Below are 20240 nucleotides of genomic sequence, written 5' to 3'. Positions count from 1 at the left end.
CTGCCATACCCAACACTTTTCCCTTACAACCCAAACTTATCCCCAACTCACTTTGCAGTGGGCTCAATCAGGCCCGGAAGGTTGAGGGGAAAGGACAAACACTGGGTCCTTAAGATACTTTGTGTCGGGGTTGGGGATTTAGCTCAGTGGTAGAGTGCTTACCTAGGAAGCACAAGGCCCTGGGTTCTGTCCCCAGCTCTGAAAAAAAAAAAAACCAAAAAAAAAAAAAAATACTTTGTGTCCCTGCTCAAGGGAACAGCTGTGGTTAGGGCCACCTGATTCCTGTATTATAGTTAAAACAACTGAGGTTGCCATGTTGTAAACACCAGAGAAGTCCAAGAACCTGGCAGAGTCTCAACTCTGATTACTCTGGACAGCAAACCCAGTACAAACAGCTGCCTCACTGTAGCCTACTATGAAGAAATAAACTCTTATTTGTTTAAGCTACTGTGAGCTAGGTTTTCTGTTCGGTAGGGCTAAACCAACCACAATGCATTTCAAACCAATGCAATGACTTAACAGGGCCTGGTTTCTCCAAGTTAGCACCTACACAGGGGAAGCGAAAGCCAGACTGCTCATAGCCCAGAGGACGGAGGCTCCTTCAACCCACGACATCAGATACAGAAGAGACTCTGCAAAGTAGGCCCTGAATGCACAGAAGCACAGGACAGGACATCTCTGGGATAAGCTTGCCTTATTTTAAACTGATAGCTTGCGTCTTTCTGGGAGGTGATAAGGTTTCTCTACTGCAGTTAAATGAGTAACAGTCCCTCCTGCACCACTAGCCTCCCAACTCTAGCCCCTCCTGGATTGTTAGCCTCCCTATTCTATCCCAAGTTGGGCCCCACTATTTTACTCTAAAGAAAATAATCTTAGAATGTCAGGCAAAGCTACATTCAAACATGAATGTCAAACATATTCCAGATGTAATTTTGAAATGATTAACCCCATTTCAGGGTGACCTGTTTGCAAACGCAGGCTCTGGTGTGGGGGCTGCCTGCTTTCCAGTCTTGGTCGCGCCTCTACTGACCCTCTGTAACCACTCCCTAGCCCCTGTGCCTTTGGCTTTTCTTTTGTGGAATGTGGAGAAACAGAGAATCCCTGACTACAATCATTGCAGAGAGTAACTGAAGTGGGTATCATTTACAGTGCGGAAAGGCTGTGTTTAAAACACTGAGCAGGGGACGGTAAAAGCTCAAGAAATACTATACCTTCTTATGGGTGGTTAAGAGCCAACCCCACCTTCCACATAAATATTCATATGCTGTGTACATGCCAGTGTTTGTGTAGAAATGTGTGTATAAGCATCGTGTTAAATTGCCTTTAATCTTTTCTGCATCTACTTAAAAACTTGGAGGGAAAAGAGTGCTGGAGATGGCTCGGTAATTAAGAGCACTGACTACTCTTCCAAAGGACCTGGATTCGAGTGCCGGCACTCACTCCATGGCTCACGACCACCTGTAACTCCAGTTCCAGGGCTACTGGTGCCCTCTCCTGGTCTCTGCAGGCACTAGGCATGCGCACGGCGGCACATGCATGCACAGAGGCAAAACAATTCGTACACATAAAAATACATCTTTTTTACGCTATCACGTTTTGTTCATCTGTGTGCGCACATGCACAGAGACACCCGTGCACATGTGCACCACAGCTCACGCGAGGCAAGCAGGCAGCAACTTTCGGAAGTGGCTCTCTGCTTCCAGCATGCTCGTCCTGGGGATGGAGCTCAGACTGTCGAGCTCAGTGCCATGGTCCCTTACCTGCTGAGCCACCTTGCCAGTCCCTGCCTCTACTAACAAAAGCAAGAACAACAAAATTCCCCGTCCAAGCTCATTTGTGTAACGAGACCCCAAAACAACTCTCTCCTCTCTTCTGGTCTTTGTACTTGTTTACTTGTAAACCAAATCTCACTGTGTAGTCCATGCTGGCCTTGAACTAAGAACCCTCCTGACTTAGCCTTTCTTCTGCTGAGATTGCAGGCCTGTACCACCAAGCTAAGCCTCACTTGCTCTTACTGTCACGAAAACCTGCGAGATGCAGCCACTTCCTCTGAAACCTCTTTGGATTTGCCGTCCCGAGTACCAGCTGCTAACGTGCAAACAAGTTTGGCATCTTGCTTGGTTGGTCCTTTTTCTCTCTGCAGAAGTTTTTATGCCTTACTATACAGTTTCTATCTTAGCTGTTCCCCAGCATGTGACGCTCTTGAGAAGTTGTGGAACCTTTCAGAAATAGATGCGACTGGGGAGTTTCCATCTGTTGGAATCCTCACGGGATTCTAATCTCTTCCGACTCCCCTCTCTCTGGTCCGGGTCATGAGGAGAACGGACCTTTGCAGACCCATGACTTCCTGCCGAGATGTGCTGGCCCTCCATTACCTCCAAGGCAAAAAGGCTGCCCCCGCAGTGAAAACCTGCACAACCACAGTCCGAGGTAAACGCCCTCTTCTTTTTGTATAGGCTACCTCAATACCTTCTTCTGGTGATAAGACTAACAAATGGTCTGTCCTCAGTCTTCCGTCTTTATTACTCCTGTGTAAATTTGTGAGCCCCTCTTTAGTGTCTCTTAGGCATTCAGTCTTCTTAATATTTTACATATTATAGCACATCTAAAATTAGTTACATTGGCCAAGAAGGGTTGTCCTTAATCCTTAAGGTTTCTTTCCTTCCTTCCCTCCCTCCCTCCCTTCTTTCTCTCTTCCTTCCTTCCTTTCTTTCTTTCTTTCTTTCTTTCTTTCTTTTTCTTCCTTTCTTCTTTCTTTTTCTTTTCCTCCTTCCTTTTTTTCTTTTTCTTCCTTCCTTTCCTTCCTTCCTTCCTTCCTTCTTTCCTTCCTTTCTTTGTTTTTTCATTTTCGTTTTCTATACCAAAAGGACTGGTCTTTCCCCAGTTCCAAACAGCCAGCACCCCTCCACCTCTTCCCTAACCACAGTGTTACCCAGGCTCCCCTCATTCAGGGTTTCGGGCTCCAATAGCCTGCTGTCTGCCCTGTAACTTCCCCCTCACCCTTGCATTTAGAATCCCAGATGCCTCTGCCACTCGATCACTATCTTCCAAATTGCCTTTGGGCGGCGGTGTCAGCAGCAGCAGCAGCTGCTGCCACTACTCTGGCCATGGTCGGAGTCAGGTCCAAGAGACTATCCGATTATCCCCTCGATGGCATCCTGTCTCTCATGTTAAAAACGTGTCACCGTCACTTTTCCCGTGTCAGCACCATGATGCATGGATCAGATACTCTCTTTTACTCTTGCATTTTGGCAGCACATAAGAATTAGTGCCAGACACTTTTTGCCAGTGACACAGAGGCAAAAAGTTAATGGAAATTTAATTGGAAAAAGAAAAAAGCCAAACCCTACCATCCCAGCAGGAAATGAACCCAGCGGCCATAGCAGGAGGTGGATATTCCATCCACCGGGCTTTGGGGAATGGCGTGGCATACTCGGCTCCAGAGAGGCGTTGTGCAGAGAGGTGTCGTGCCGGTAAACAGGTGATTCCTGTATTTTCCCAGTATTACTTTAGTCAACACAATGAAGAAAGGAAGTAGATTCCAATTTAAATGTCAGAGCTATCTACTGTAAGGGTTCTGAACAGGGGGCTTTAATGAAAATAGGATTTAATTTCCTGTAAATGTTTGAGTTCTTCAAACCTGATATATAGACGTGATGAATATTTATACCAGCGAAATGCATCTTCCTCTTAGAGCAGCGTTCAGTCAGCCACAAACAAAGGAATTATGGGAGAATTTTTCTTTTAAGGACTTTTATGGATTTTTTTTTGTTTGTTTTAGAGGAAATAGCATTATCTGAATAGTTTTATACCTTCTTCCATATTTTTCTCCAAAAGGTTAAGGTGTACAAAACAAACGTTTCAAGTACCTTCTTTTAAGTAACGTTTTTACTTATTCTTGGAAAATCTCATGCATGTGTGAAGTGTATTTTAATCTGATCCACCCCCAACTCAAGTGTATTGTTTAGATGGCTCTGCACACTAGCAGCCTGCTGGGATTTAAACTATTGGGCTTTTGTGATGCATTATTTTTAAACCGAATTAAGCTTATCCAATATTTAATATCCAGATTAACCTAGTTTTCATACAATCTCTAGTACTTAAGGGAAGTGGGGTTCCCTGAACAAAGCTGGAACATTCCAGAACACAGTGAGGCTGAGATCACAATAAACCTCAGCCTCTCACGGTAGCTGCTCTCTTCATTTGGATGCTGGGAGGTTGTTGCTGCTGTTGTTGTTGTTATTTCTGTTGATATTTCTGTTGTTGTTTTTGTTGTTGTTGCTGTTGTTGTTATTTCTGTTGTTGTTTTTGTTGTTGTTGCTGTTGTTGTTATTTCTGTTGTTGTTTTTGTTGTTGCTGCTGTTGTTGTTATTTCTGTTGTTGTTTTTGTTGTTGTTGCTGTTGTTATTTCTGTTGTTGTTGTTGTTGCTGCTGTTGTTTAGACAGGCCCTCACTATGTAACCCTCCCTGGAGCAAACCTTGCTATGTAAACCAAACCAGCTTTGAACTCAAAGAGATGTAACTTCCTCAAAAGCGCTGGGTCTAAAGCCCTGTACTCTTTCTGCGTTTAGAGCATATGGCTGTTTTCTTAGGCCTTGCGTCATGGCTGTGTGCAACATACTATGTATGTCACCCTGAGTAAACCAACCATTGGATCACTGAAAGCACAGCGAAAGATTCACGGGAAGAAACAGTGCATTGTAAAATGCCACAAATTTCAAAACTCAAGCAAAGCACAGGGAAGAGTCAAGCTCCCAGTAAAAGACGAAAAAATTAAAAATAAAAAAAACCTGAAGATTTCATTTTCAAATATGAGCAGAGCCAGGCATAGTGGCTCAAACCTTTAAAACTAGCCTTCATGAAGTCGAGGCAGATTTCTGTGAGTTCAAGGCCAGCGTGGTCTATATAGTGAGTTTCCAGAACCAGTCAGAACTACAAAGTGAGACCCTGTCTAAAAATAACAACAACAACAATAATAATAACAACAATAATAAATAATGATGGTGATAATAATAGACACAAATCAAAATGTCAACAGATTTTTTTAAAGCCTACAATTTTTTGCCCTTTTTAAAGAAAAAAAGATTGTTTTTATTTTATGGATCTGAGTATTTCCCTGCAGGTATGCCTGTATACCACATGCATGCAGTACCCTAAGAGGCCAGAAGAGGGCAATGAGTCCCTGAAACTGGAGTCATAGCTGGTTATGAGTGGTCATGTGGGTGCTGGGAGCTCAACCCTGGTTGCAAAAGGTAAGTGCTCGTCACTGCCCAGCCATCTCTCCTATCCCTCGAGATTATTTTTGGAAGCTTAAAGTAAGACCTCAGTGCCTAGCCATTAAAAAACACCTTTGCAATAAGCATCTAGGATACTAGCTGGTAACAGTAGAAAATCAGAATTAAGAAGCTAGGGAAAGGAAAACATACAGAACCCACAAACAAATACCCACAACACCCCTGTGCTTCAGGTCATGGAGAAGGCCAACCTCAAACTGATGACAGAACATTCCTAAGCTTACTAACAAGTATTTATAAGCCTCTGTAAGTGATAGAGCAAAAATGGCTTTGTGGGTTGTTAATAAATAAAAAATAGGTTTTCAAATGCTTTAACTTCATCTCCAATGAATTAATTAGCTATACTAAAACCAAACCAATGGAAATAGGAGATCAGGGTGTCTGAAGCTAGGCATGGTGAAATAGGTCTATATTCCCAGCTACCTAGAAGGCTGAGGTGGGAAGATCAAGGACTCTGTTCAGTTTGGACTACAGAATGAGTCCAAGGCCAGCCTAGGTAATGTGGTGAGACTTTGAGGTACCTTGGTGAGACCCTGCCTCAAGATGTAAAGTGAAGGGATAGCTCTGTGGTGAACACTTGCCTAACATATGCCAGACCCTGGATGGCTCCAGAACTGGAAGGGGGCAGGTGTGTTGCTAGCTCTTTGCGTCTGGATCTACTTCGTGCCTGCAAAAGCTTCCCAAAATCCCCCAAACCAATGTCACCAGGTGAGGCCAAGTGTTCAGAGTGAGACTTTGGAGGACATCTCATATTCAAACAGTGTAAGTACTAGAGTCCATTAAGTGTGATGTCTGACAGTTACCCAAACTGCTTTTTCCACATCTGACCAATCAGTTAACTTGCCAGTGACTCTCAGCCATTCACTGTGTCCTTACTGCCTTTGATCCTAACTCTTTCCTACCAGGTGAAGGTGGCCACCAAATATATGTACACTTCGGTTCAATTAAATGCCACTCACAACATGGGGTTTTCCCTAACTCTGCCTATAGAAGCTGCTTTCTGCTTTCCCATGCATGAGGTACACTCTACTCACATCCATCATGTGGCAACTGAGCTATTCTGGTGTAAACATAGAAAAACTTGACACACAGAGAATCATTGATATGAACGCCCAACTTCTTCCTTGAGAGAATGTGGGTCATTCTCTATCCCTGTGTCCTTCCCACGGCACTCAGCATTGAGCCTTTGCCCTTCGTAACAATCAATAAACATGAGTCGAATTACTTAATTAACGTTTCTGTCCACTCAATATAAAATGTCTGCTTGAAGACAAAGGCCTGGCAATGAGAAGACTCACTGGGAAATCAATATTTCAATTTTTATGTATCCAATCAGCATCATATGATACAGTAAATAAGGTGCTATGGTATTTATCTGCACACAACCATGAAATGTCTCTTCTGTCTGCCCTCCCCACCAGAAACTTGTTGACTTTGGAGAAATCATTACCCATTTTGAGGATTAAGACTGTCATCAGTAAAAATCAGGGATAAAGCTGTACCTGAGGAGTTTTCTGGCCGGACAAGCCAGTATCTCATACATGGTACTGTGCTACAAAGGTATTAGAAAAGATACAAGTTAACGACAAACTTTGCATGTGAGGTCATACATCTATTGATTAGCTTGAGTTATCAATGCACAGTTAACACATATATCAAAACATTGGCTTGATATATACATATATATCATAGAGGCATAAAGTTTTGGGTTATATAAATCCTTACAGAACTCAAACCAACCCATAGATAAGCAATGCCAAGAAATCACTATGTCACCTATGGTGTAACAACAAAAGAAAAGGTTTTGCTACCAAGGCCCAAGGCAGAGGTGTCCCCACAGGAGGGATTGCTCACTCGCAAGGACCACACTGGCTCTCTGAGTGACAACTAGCAAGAAGCTAGCTAGCATCCCCTTTCCTTTACAGTTATTCTCATTAGCCAAACCTAGCTATAAAACATTCTGTGATGTCTGGAGATATCGTATGTGAGGCTGATGCTGGGCAGTAGAAAAGAGCAGGTCTAAAATCACTATGGCTACTACTTAACCTCAAGGCTATATCCCCAAAATACACAGGTACGCCTGCAAGAGTCACCACAGGAAGAAATATTACATTTGTCTCGTGTATCCAAGATCATCTTCGGTCTCGGTGACCTCATCTTTCTCAAACTATTTTACTGCACTTTCAGTTTTCTCTTGAAGGAAACTCTGGCATAACTGAATTACCGACATCCCTGGCTTGTGATATGGGAATATTATAAGTAAAATAAGGTTCATTTGAGCACATACACGACAACACCAAGAGTGGGATATGATAATGGAAGCAGTTACCCAGTGGCAACCGGACAGGAAGCTCACACAGGGCAGCTACACCGAACAAAGGAGACTTCCTCTCTAAGGCAGGACATGTGAGATTTTGTCATGCTACTCAGAAAAATGCACAATTCAAAGCTTATGGATTGAGCTGGGCATGGTGGTGCACACCTTTAATCCAAGCACTGAGAGGTAGAGGCAGGCAAAGCTCTGAGTTCAAGGCCAGCCTACTCCACAGAGCAAGTTCTAGGACAGCCAAGGCTACACAGAGAAACCCTGTGAAAGAGAGAGAGAGAGAGAGAGAGAGAGAGAGAGAGAGAGAGAGAGAGAGAGAGAAAGAAAGAAAGGAAGGAAGGAAGGAAGGAAGAAAGGAAGGAAGAAAGAAAGAAAAGAGCTTATGAGTTGATCCGGAGGATCTGGGGTTGAATGCTTGGCATTCACTAGGCCCAGAATATGACCTTTATCATTGTGAAGTAAATAAACAACATTTCGAGTTGTTTGTAGAATTTTCATTACAGGACCATGATTGATGGGGAAGGACTGAGTTTTTTTTCTGTATAACTCTAATAAAATGGGGTATGATATCTGCCTCATTCTTGTCTCCACAGATACAGGGACAAGTCCTCAGTAGTGGTATATTACCCAGTGCCAACTGGTTTAGAATCCAAGAAGATAGTCAAATTCTCAAGGAGAATAACTCCTTGTGAATCTGTTCATCTCAAAGATGGCCAGACTTTACATTGTCAGGACTCATACAACAGTTCGAATTTCACTTTAAACAACAACAACAAAAAACTCCGAATGGCACTTTCACTTAATAGAATGTATCGGGAGAAATTTTCTCCCAGTTTTCATTTGAGTTTAAAATGCTTCATCCAAGCTGCTTCAGTTTCCTGCTCTCAACAGGGTAATATCCAAAATACACAAGAACTGCCAAGCAAGCCAGGAAAATCACGTGCCTGCTCCTACAATCTACAAAGCTGCTATTAGCAAAAAGCTTTACTGCACGGGCTCTCTGACAGCCTCCTCCCCATCCCCATGACTACTTTCCACAGCACTGCCTTCTCTCACATGCCAGGTCAACGCTGAGGAGGAACTCAAACCACAAAGGACCAAAAGGCAAATATTTTTGCCCAAAGCTAATGTAACAAATTACACGCAAGATCTAAACTGCAAGAACCTTTTAAACGATGCGAATCTACCCAAACATACAGGATCCCATTTGCCAAGACTTAAAAATTAAATTAAATCTCAGTGAGGGACCCCTCAGGGATTTATAGAACTAAGGTTCTGGTCTCAATAGGGCTACAAGCTTTAGTCGTCAGCTCTCTGTTGCCAACCTATGCCCTCCATATGTAAGAACTGAGCACATACGGAGAACACACAGCTTCATGCAAGACAGGTTTCGGTGCATGATCAGAGACTTGTCTGCAATGGCTTCCAGCAAGTGCTCAGTTGGATCTGGATCTGGTCTATTCTGACTGTCACCTTGACTAAATTGAAATCATCGAGAAGGTACATCTTTGTCATGTCAATGAGGACGCTTCCAGAAAGATTTAACTGAGGAAAAAAGACCCACCCTAAACTGGGTAACACCATCCCATGGGCTGGAGTCCCAAGACAAGAAAAGAGGAAAAGGAGAAAGCCAGGCAAGAGGCTCCCTCCACCATAGAGGGTTGTTCTGATGCTAAGGTCCTGTTCCCCAATTGGTTCGTGATCAATCAATAAAGATGCTAATTGCTGGTCAGAAGGAAAGAGGCAGAGCTGGAGGCAGGCTAAGAGATGCAGGGGAGGAAGGGAGAATTTTGCCAAGCTTCAGAGGGAGAAAAGATGAGCAACCCTGTGAGATCTTGGGGGCAAAGCGACTGTAGGCTGTTCTTCAGGCGGGAGGTTAGGAGCATAACTAAGCTGAGGGCAGATTTACGGTGTAGAGCTGGGACTAAAGGTAACTGAGCAACTGAAGCTGAGGGCAGATCAAGAGATGCTGAGCTAAGAGTACTGAGAAGGGCAAGCTAGCTGAGGGAGATCAGAAGTGCCCAGCAGGGTTGGGGATTTAGCTCAGTGGTAGAGCGCTTGCTAGACCCTGGGTTCGGTCCCCAGCTCCAAAAAAAAAAAAAGAAAAGAAAAAAAAAAAAAGTAGTGCCCAGCAGTTGAGCCAATGAGGCAGGTTGAAAATAAGTTTGTGTGTGTGTGTGTGTGTGTGTGTGTGTGTGTGTATGTGTGTGTGTGTGTGTGTGTGTATGTGTGTGTGTGTGTGTGTGTGTGTGTGTGTGTGTGTGTGTGTGTGTGTGTGTGAACCTGGGTAGGGCTGATAGCACAGTCTGCCTGGAGCTTAAAGCAAGGTAGCAAAAACTATGTGTTACATTCCACCATTCATCTGTCTTCTTCCTGTTCCACTCAGATGTGAGGGGTACTAGCTACTTGCTTTTTCTTCCATGGAGCCACCTGCCACCATGTTTCCCTGCCCTGATAGACCAGAGCTACTCAAATTCGGAGCCAAAAACAACCCTTCCTGCTGTGCATTGCTTCTGGTCAGGAACTTGGTCACAGTGACCAACCATTAAAGTAGCTAATACAGCTTGCTGTGCCATAAATATGACTAGGCAGTCTGACGATGGCAATCAGGTGAACACATAGAGCTGAAGCCAAGTTCTATTACTGCCAGAGGCAATATTTCATCTAACTAGAGAAGAGGTGGTGTCCCACATGGGGGTTTCCTGCCTCCTTGCTCAGCAGGTTCATAGTTCAGAAGGGAAACATTACAAATGCCCAATAGAATCCTGATCCCTAACTAGGAACACTTCAACTTTCAGAGTTAATGCTATCCTGTGGAAAGCCAGCTGAGGGAAACATTTGGACAAGGCAGTTTTGGGGGGAGTCTCCACCTTGATGAGCATTTGTGGTTAGACACTGGAAACCAGCAGACATATTGGATTGCAGCTGACTTTACCCATAGCTGTATTTCCTAGCATTCAACCCAATTCTCTATTTCCTGCTCCTTCGATTGTGGCTGAATCCCTAAGCCACAAAGTGGATGAAACTGAAGAAGCCCATTTAGAGAAAATAAATGCAGTAGGGAAACCAGCCATGTAACTTTGGAGTCAATCAACTGCATCTGTCTTTGTTTTGTTCACACACACTCAGTTGGACACCAGGCAGCAGCGGAGGTCACATTTTGAGAACTTGGAGAAATGCATGTTTTTAAAGTCAGTGTGTGCCATCGGTTTCTCTTCTGTCTTTCTCTATGCTCTGATTTACAGCAGAATCTCAAATACATCTTTTCCATCCTGCCCATCAACAGGGAGGTATGTTGCTGTTTATGATTAACTGCTTGCTTTCACAGAAGGTATGGCTCCAAATGTCCTCTTGAAAAACCATGCTAGTAGATGGGCCTCCGGTGCTTGAGAAAAAAGCAGCAGAATGCTGGCCACCAAATCCAGATACAAGTGCAGACAATGGGATGATCCCAAGGTACACAGGTACACAGGTACACAGGCCAACCACGAGGAGGCATTCACATAAATATTCGGAGCTACCAACCAACCATTTGCAGAAGCCCCATAGGTTCTGAATGCTTCTCAGCAGAGGAGGAGAAGAAGATAAAAACGAAAAGACAAAAGAAGAACGGGGTATGTCTAGTTCTCAGACATCCACTATTACCAGGAATTCAGTATTCAGTATGGTATCCTGACAATTCTATTTTCTGTGCTTTCCCGATTTTCTATAATAAATAAATGGCTTCTGATAATTGAGGAAGAGGAAGGAAGAAGAGGAAAAGAGAAGAAGAAGAAGAAGAAGAAGAAGAAGAAGAAGAAGAAGAAGAAGAAGAAGAAGAAGAAGAAGAAGAAGGAGAGGAGGAGGAGGAGGAGGAGGAGGAGGAGAAGGAGGAGGAGGAGGAAGAGGAGGAGAAGGAGGAGGAGGAGGAGAAGGAGGAGAAGGAGGAGAAGGAGGAGAAGGAGGAGAAGGAGGAGGAGGAGGAGGAGGAGGAGAAGGAGGAGAAGGAGGAGGAGGAGAAGGAGGAGGAGGAGGAGAAGGAGGAGAAGGAGGAGGAGGAGGAGAAGGAGGAGAAGGAGGAGGAGGAGGAGAAGGAGGAGAAGGAGGAGGAGGAGGAGAAGGAGGAGAAGGAGGAGAAGGAGGAGAAGGAGGAGGAGGAGGAGAAGGAGGAGGAGGAGGAGAAGGAGGAGGAGGAGGAGGAGGAGGAGGAGGAGGAGGAGGAAGAGGAAGAGTCCTCATTTGCCAACTGTATAGCTTTCTGAGCTCTGATCATTGAATGGTAGAGAGGGAAACAATGGGTTAGAGAGGGAAAAAACCAGAATTGATGCCTAATGGAACTAAAACCCTCTCGCTTCTCTTTATTTATATATATGTGTGTTTGCCTGCTTGTCTGTATGAACACCACCACATATATTTATGGGTGACCAGAGAGGCCAGGACAGGGGGTCAGAATCCTTAGAATGGACTTATAGGTGGTCATGCTGGGAACCAAGCTTGGATCCTCTGCATGAACATAAATACTCTTAGCCACCGATCCCCCTTATATTAAATTTTTAATAAGCTACCTTGTTCCTCTTGCCTACATATAAGCACCAAAATATAGTCTGATAGGCAATTCTGGAAGTTCTGTACATGATGAAGTTTGATAGCCTGATGTATGTAGAACTTTGTTTCCTTTTTTCCTCTTTCCTTTTGATTTGAGTTTTTATTTTGTTGTTTGGTTGGTTGATTGGTTGGTTGGATGGTTGGTTGGTTGGTTGGTTGGTGGTGGTTGGTTGGTTGGTTGGTTGGTTGCCTGGTGGGTTGGTTGGTTGGTTGGCTAGTGGGTTGGTTGATTGGTTAGTTGGTTGGTTGGTTGGCTAGTGGGGTGGTTGATTGGTTGGCTGGTGGGTTGGTTGGTTTTGTTCATGGGGGATTTAACCAAGGCCAGGGTCTCACTCTGTTCAGATAGGTACCCTACTGTTAAGTGTCTCCCTAGACCTTTATTGATTTTGAAGGAAGGTTTCCCTATGTGACCCAGGCTGACCTTGAATTTTCTATTTGGCTAACATGGTTTTAAATGCCTGGTCTCTCTGTCTTTATTTCCTAAGTAGTGGGGTTGCAGATACTCCCTCAGAGGCTAGAGGGGTGGGAACCCCTGGAATTGGAATTTCAGGAAGTTGTGAGCCATCTAGTGTAATTTTGCAACCACTAACGCTATCTCTCTGGCCCCCGAGTTCCATTTTGAATGTTAATCTGTGTCCTCCTAAGTATTTTATCAGTAACATAATGGTCTAAGAGACAAATCATGGGATGAATAACAAAGCACAACTTTTTGATATCAACCACCGAAGCTGTACTATGCTTTCAGCAATTTAAATTAGAGAAAACAAAGTTCTGGCTAAACCCCTATGCACTATGCACTATGCCCTATGCCCTATGCACTATGCCCTATGCCCTATGCCCTATGCCCTATGCCCTATGCCCTATGCCAAGAAGTTAAAACTTGTCAAGAAACTAAAGACTTGACTATGTTATATATAGTACTTAAAAAGAACTATCATAGCTGCTAATGAACACAGTTTTCTTACTATCTCTCAGGAAAAGACGGAACCAGAGAACCAAAATTGGTTTAGTATAAATGTAAAAGGTAAAATAGAACCTTCTGGAGATTTTTTTCCCTTTCTTTAATACCTTCCATATATCTGAGCATGTGCCCTGCCAGCATCCATTTTATGTTCTCTGGGATATATCTCAGATGTGATTTAAGTTTGGAAGCACAGCTCAGAAAGCCATCGTTCAGTTTATGGAACACCTCACACATTCCCCCAGCATTACATTCATCTACTCTTGGAGCCTTCATCCAGAGCTGTCAACATCTGCCCCAGCAACGGCCACATTACTCAGCACAGAGCAACCAAACTCAGTCTATGTAGGAGAATGTCAGCAAGGTCAACGGCTGTCTAGGAGTGAAAGAATTTGTTAGTCTCAAAAAATAGCTAAGACCAATGGCCATATAATATGATAAACATAATAATATAATCTAGTATAAAATAAGTGGTGTAGGGCCTGTATCACCATGGGTTAACTGCTCTTACTGTCCTTAAAAGGGAAACAATTGGTACTTATGGAGAAAACTAATTCCTTATGCCTAACAGGGCTCAGCGCTCCACTCTCTGCCACGATTCAGGTATCACGCTTTCTAAGTAAGTGAAGAATGAGAAAGGGAAGGAGAGGCATGTGGGAAGAGGTGCAAGGCTGGTCATTAAACTGGAACACCCAAAAGATGCAAAGTCCTATGAACCCTCACTTAACAATACAGCAGCTCACATATGTGGGACCAAATGTTCTTCTTCACAGCAGCCCTGTCTTGGTCAGTGTTCTATTGCTAGGAAGAGACACCTTGACTAAGGTAACTTTTATAAAGGAAAGCATTTAACTGGGGCTGGCTTACTGTTTCAAAGTTTTAGTCCATTGTCATCATGTCAGAGAGCATAGGCAGGTAAGTTGCTAGAGAAGTAGCTGAGAGTTCTACATCTGGATCTGCAGGCAGTGGGAAGCATGAGAGAGAGAGAGCTTCTGGGCCTGGCTTGGGCTTCTGAAATTTCAAAGCCCACCCCCAGTGACACACTTCCTCCAACAAGGCCACATCTCCTAATCCTTTCAAATGGTGCCACTCCCTAGTGACCAAACATTCAAATCTATGAGCCAATGTGGGTGGAGGGGTTCATATTCAAACCACCACAAATCCCATCAGAATGGTGATGCTATTCCTGCTATTCCCATCTAACAGATGAGAAAACTCAAGGGGAAAAAGAGATCATGTCTCGAGATGTCTCAAATAGAAACTAGAGCTCAGTACCATCTCTGTTCTTTTTACCTCTGTAAAAACCCATCCAAATATTATCCAAAGAGAGTTTGGACAGAAAGTATTAAGAATTCAAAGAAACATGCCCCATGATGTTCTGCATAAGTTATCAATGCCACTTCTCATGCTGCTATTTACAATTTTCTTAATGTAGAGACTTATCAGAACACACACCTACTGTCTTTCTTGCTAGATCTCCATCTAACTTCAAGATACCAAAGTCTCCCAGAACCTCATCAGCATAAGGTCAATTCTGTGTCCACACAGGATCCACTAGTCAAGAAATCTTCCCACCTTCTCAAATCTTTTAGACTTTGTGTTAAGCTGTGCAACCATTGCTGTCATAGCAACTGTACTTCATCCTTCATAGCCTTACTCACCCACCCACCCACACTACAACTTGAGCTCTTGAATCCCAAAAGGCAACTAAAAAAGGAAAAAAATGTTCACCTTCACTGTCAGCTCAATCTGATTTAGAGTCAACTAGGACACATACCTGTGAGTGTGAGTGAAGGCCTGTCCAGGGAGAGCGAACTTAGGAGGGAGACCCAGAAGCATCACAGATGGTCTGGACTCCCAGAATGAATGAAAAAGGACAAACAGAACATCTAAAGAGCAGCAGGAGTCATCTCTCTCTGCTTCCTGATTTTGGCCATAATGTTATCACCTCATGTTCCTACCACCATGTCTTCCTCTCAGCACGGGGCTGTGTCCCCTCAAACTGTGAGCCCAAATAAAACCTTGCCTCCTTGCATTGCTTACGTTGGGCGATTTGTCACAACAGTGATAAAAGGTATTAATATAGAAGACCCATAAAGTTCAGACCAGGGCACCACAAGCTCACACCAAGCCAACTAGCACTTGGCTGGGGCAGGTGCTTAGTACTCTGTTGTTTGTTCTTGCCCTGTCCTGTCCCCAGTGTGACTGTTACAGAACCTCTACTTAGGGTCCTCATGCCAGGCTAATACCATTTCCTTCATTAACTGGAGACCTAGCACAATCTTCACTTTGTGGCCCCTTCACCTACCTGGACCCCCTCCTCTCAGCTCTCTACCCTGTCATCACTATCCTGAGGTATTCCTCTCAGCAATCTGTTCTGAAGCCAGCCCCAGTGTTTCCTTCCGCCTCTGAAGCATTCCTTGTTTGTATCTTTCCTTTGGCTCTCGAGACTCACTGCCAAGTATTTCTCATCCTCCCCTTGAGTCTTTCTTTAGTATTTTAAATTGTACAAACAACAGAGAGGATTATCTCTTTTCGTGCACACATCCTGTCTGCTCACCCACATTGGGCGTCCTCCAAGGTTCTGTCCTTTCCCATCTGCTCATCTCGCTTTCTAATGACTCCCTTGGATAGGTTTCTCCCACTTGCATAACACCATGGATTCTTTCACAGTCATACCCGAGCCCTATTCAAGGGCCACTGGCCTAATAGCCCTTTCCCTTTCTCTTAATCGCTCCAGATGCCCACTATTTCCAAAGGCCATCTCTGACTCCAAGGACACCTCCTTCAAAGTACACAGCTTAGAATTATCTATGCATTTCCTAAGTTTCTTTAAGACAAGTTTGGTGTGCATGCGTGCATGTGTGCATGCGTGCATGTGTGCATGCGTGCATGTGTGCATTCATATATGACAATGCATGTGTGAAAGTAGGAAGACAACTTGCAGAAGTTGTCTATTATGTGGAGAGGGATGGAACTCAGGTCATCAGGTTTAAACAGGAAATGCCTTTACCCATGGAACCATCTCACTGGCCCCGAGTTTCTCTAGCACTTGCATCTATACAAACAATTTAATGCAGGCATATATTCTAGCCTTGTTGTCAGTGACCGTTCACATCTCCTGTTCCTCTAAATAGTACCTGCCCTTCCTGAGGATAGCGATCAAGTCATGTGCGTGCTTCTCTAGCACAGTTCAGTGTATTCTAGATGCTTCGTAACCTGCTTGCAGCCTCTACTTCAAGAGTTAAATCATCAGCGCTAGAAAGAAGGCTCAGAGGTTAAGAGTGCTTGATGCTTGTACAACAGCTGGAGTTTGGTTCTCAGCACCAAAATCAGGCAGCTAGCAATTACCTGTAAGTCAAGCTCCAGGGGATCCAATATCTTCTTCTGGCATCTACAGGCACCGACATAAAGGGCATACACACAGTGAATAAATAAATAGTTAATTAATTCATTTAACTTAATAATAATAAGTCCTGAGAAAAAGACTTAATATAATTCAGGATTTTGGTTTCAAAGGTGGCACAGCAAATAATGATCATAGTTGCGAAATCAGAAAGAAAGAAAGAAAAAGAAAATTCTAAACCAAAATCCTTGGAGGAAGAGGGTTTGTATACTTAAGACTCCTTTCTCACAGGTCACCGAAGTTAAAGACAGTGCAGACAGCCCCAAGCGTCACAGGGTTGCTTTAGTCCGTTACTTAAGAGCCGAAACAGTGCCTTGAAAGAAGCTGTCTGGAGCCTGATTCAGCCCTCACTCTGCCAAGTGCAGGGTCACATGTGGCCAAGCAAAGCAGAACCGATGAAAGCCGGTATGTCCAGCTTCCTCTCAGATCAGCAGCTCTAACTGCTGCTAGCATTTAACACGGCCCCGGTCACACCTGTGTTCTCCAGCCAAGAACACCGACCAGCTCAGCACCTTCTGAAACCTACGTGGCTGGAATCCAAGGCAAATATGAAATAACAGGTGACTCACAGCAGTGAGAAGCCAGCAGCTGCCATTGTAATCCAGGGAGCTCACTCACAAGGCAACAGGGCAAGGGATAACTTGCAAGTGAGTCGGATTTAGGGCTGGTTCAACCTTCAGTCTTGTGAGGATAATAATTCAGTAATTGCTGACGAGAAAGTCTTGCCTCGCCTCTTCTTGATCTGAAAGTCTTACTGGCTCTCCTGGATTAGAGAGCTAGGCTCCATGTTAGAAATGAGGTATCCCAATCCTCACCACACACCCTTCAAGACACAGCCTCCGTGGAGAGGACAACAAGAAAGCCAACAACCTAATCCTACTATTCTGGAGGCCGAGACAGGGGAATTACCATGACTTTAAAGACCAGCCTGGTCAATGCTGTGAATGCCTGGCCAGACGGGGTTATGGAGGACGTAGGGTCTCAGAAGCGAAATCAAGGCCAACAGCCCTCATTCTCGGACTCTTTCCTTGTGAACTAAGCTCATAGGAGCAGACAGACGTTGTGGACATTCTCTCTAGTGTCAGAACAATCTCCATATCACCGTTAAAAAGGACATCAGCAGGAAATCTAAGGCAAAGAGGAAATGTCACAGGTTCGGCATCGGATTTTGTTTCTTAGGTCCACCAGCAGTAACATGGAGAAACGGGAGAGGATACTAATTCTTCAAAAATAAGGGTTAGTCCTGGGCTGGAGAGATGGCTCAGCGGTTAAGAGCACCCGACTACTCTTCCAGAGGTCCTGAGTTCAATTCCCAGCAACCACATGGTGGCTCACAACCATCTGTAAAGAGATCCCATGCCCTCTTCTGGTGTATCTGAAGACAGCTACAGTGTACTTATAAATAATAAATGATTAAATCTTTAAAAAAAAAAAGGGGGGGTTAGTCCTGATGTCTCTCCCACATTAGAGTTTTCCTTATACAGAATGCTTTGACCTGGGCGGTTCATGTCCCAAGAGTTCAGAACGTCAATGTCTTCATTCAGCAAATACATAGCAAGCATTTAAGGTTCTGGATGCAGTTGTGAGTTCCGAGAAGTAGAAGTCTCTGCTCTCAAGCAGCTTCTACCCAAAGGAAAGAGCGAATGAACAAATGAACAGGCAAGTAGACTTAGATGTGGTTACAATTTGATTTTGAGTGCCCCCTAAAGGGCCATCTGTACAAGGTCTGATCCCTTGTCCTTAGTGGGATCTTTGGGAGGTAGGGCTTAGTTGTGGGAAGTTCAGTGATTGGGTGCATGTCACTGAAGACCATTGAGAAGTTGGTCCCTCTTCTTTTTTTTCTTGCAAACTGCAAGAATGTAAAAATTTTCCTCTGCCACATATTTCTATCATGATGTACTGCCTGGTCACAGGCCCTAAAGCAACAAAACCAAGTGACCAGGGACTGAAATTAATGGATCAAAATGAACCTTCTGTCTTTATAAGTCGATTGTCTCAAGTATTTTGATATAGTAACAGGAAGCTTGCTAACATAGATGGTGATAGGGACTGTGGGGAAAATAGACAAAATTAAGAAGAAGATGGAGAACAGTTATGGATTGCTGAAGGGTTTTCATGGAAAGTTTTGCAAAAGAAATAGTATTGGAGAAAGCCAACAGAATTGTGAAGCAGTGCTTGAAGGAGTCAGAGACACTGAATGCTCTGAGCAGGAGAAGGATTGATGCATTTGCCAAATAGCCAAGAAGGGTAGTAGATCTTGAGAAGGGAGGCAGATGCCAAATCATAAGTGAGAACATTGACCTGGCCTTGACATATCTAGTCCTCGTTTGGAGACAGAGACACATCGGTTATTTCAACAATGCTAATTGTCTTAGTTAGGGCTTTCATTACTGTAAAGAGATGCCATGACCAAGGCAACTCTTACAAAGTACATTTAATTGGGGCTGGCTTACTAGTTCTAAGGTTCAGTCCTTTATCATCATGGCTAAAGCATAGCATCATCCAGGAAGGTATGACGCTGGAGGAGCTGAGAGTTCTATATCTTGTTCCAAAGGGAAACAGGAGAAGACTGACTCCTCTTCAGGCAGTTAGGAGAAGGGTCTCAAAGCACACCATCAAAATGACACGCTTGCCCCAACAAGGCCAGACCTCTTAATAGTGCCACTCCCTGGACCAAACATATTCAAACCACCACACTAATTTAATGAAGAAAAAAAAATAAAACAACAACAAAATAAAAACAAACAAAAAAAAATCAATATAAAGTCTCTATCCTGGTAAGTGAAAGGCTAGAAAAAGAGTCAAGATGCCTTCAAAGCAACCATGATAGGAAACTGCCTCCACCTTAGAGGTGGGAAAACAGGAGGATGGTACTGGATTATCAAAGTTAGAAGCTCACATAAGAATCCCACAGGGTTGGGGCCCAGACCTCAGAGACAGGGAGACAGTTTCATTGTCCTTGAAGGAGTGCTATGAGGCTAGTTTTCCAGTGAGGGGAAGTTTGCAAAGAGAACTGAACTTCTGATAAAGGGAGGAGCTCCTGCTACCGTGGGGAAAGGGCTAAGGTGCTGTTCCTAGGAGCTGCAGGACAACAGGAAGTTCACAGAAAGCAATACAGGAAGGAGCACAACCCCCCTTTCTCCTCCATCTGGCAGCCCTTCTGCTAGCCCAACTTTGTTAGTCTGCTAGCAAAGGAGAGATGGGGATTTTAGGTTTCCAGTAGCCTAGCTCCAGCAGCATAAAACTAGTGTAGAAGCCCAGGTTTGGAGTCGAGAGGCAACAACTTTATTACTGACACCGACAGAATGAGGCAAGAAGGCCCCAGAAGATTTTTACACAAGAATGTGACGAAGGCTGACTCAGTCTTGACACCCGTGAGCAAGAGGTGGTTGGATATCTGGATTATAGGAATCCTATTGACAGCTGGAGTGTAGGCTGTGACAAGGAGGAGGAGGAAAAGGATGAGGAAGAGGAAAGGAAGGAGGGAGAGGAAGGGGAGGAGGAGAAAGGAGAGTAGTCAAGAGTCATCCCCACACTTTAGCCTGAGCGAGAGAATATGATGGAGAAGCGTGCTTAAGAAGGAACAGAGTGGGGGCTGGGGATTTAGCTCAGTGGTAGAGCGCTTGCCTAGCAAGTGCAAGGCCCTGGGTTCGGTCCCCAGCTCAGAAA

This window comes from Rattus norvegicus, chromosome 17 (assembly GCF_036323735.1).
Source record: "Rattus norvegicus strain BN/NHsdMcwi chromosome 17, GRCr8, whole genome shotgun sequence".
NCBI lineage: Eukaryota > Metazoa > Chordata > Mammalia > Rodentia > Muridae > Rattus > Rattus norvegicus.
Note: the sequence above shows the minus strand (reverse complement) of the source record.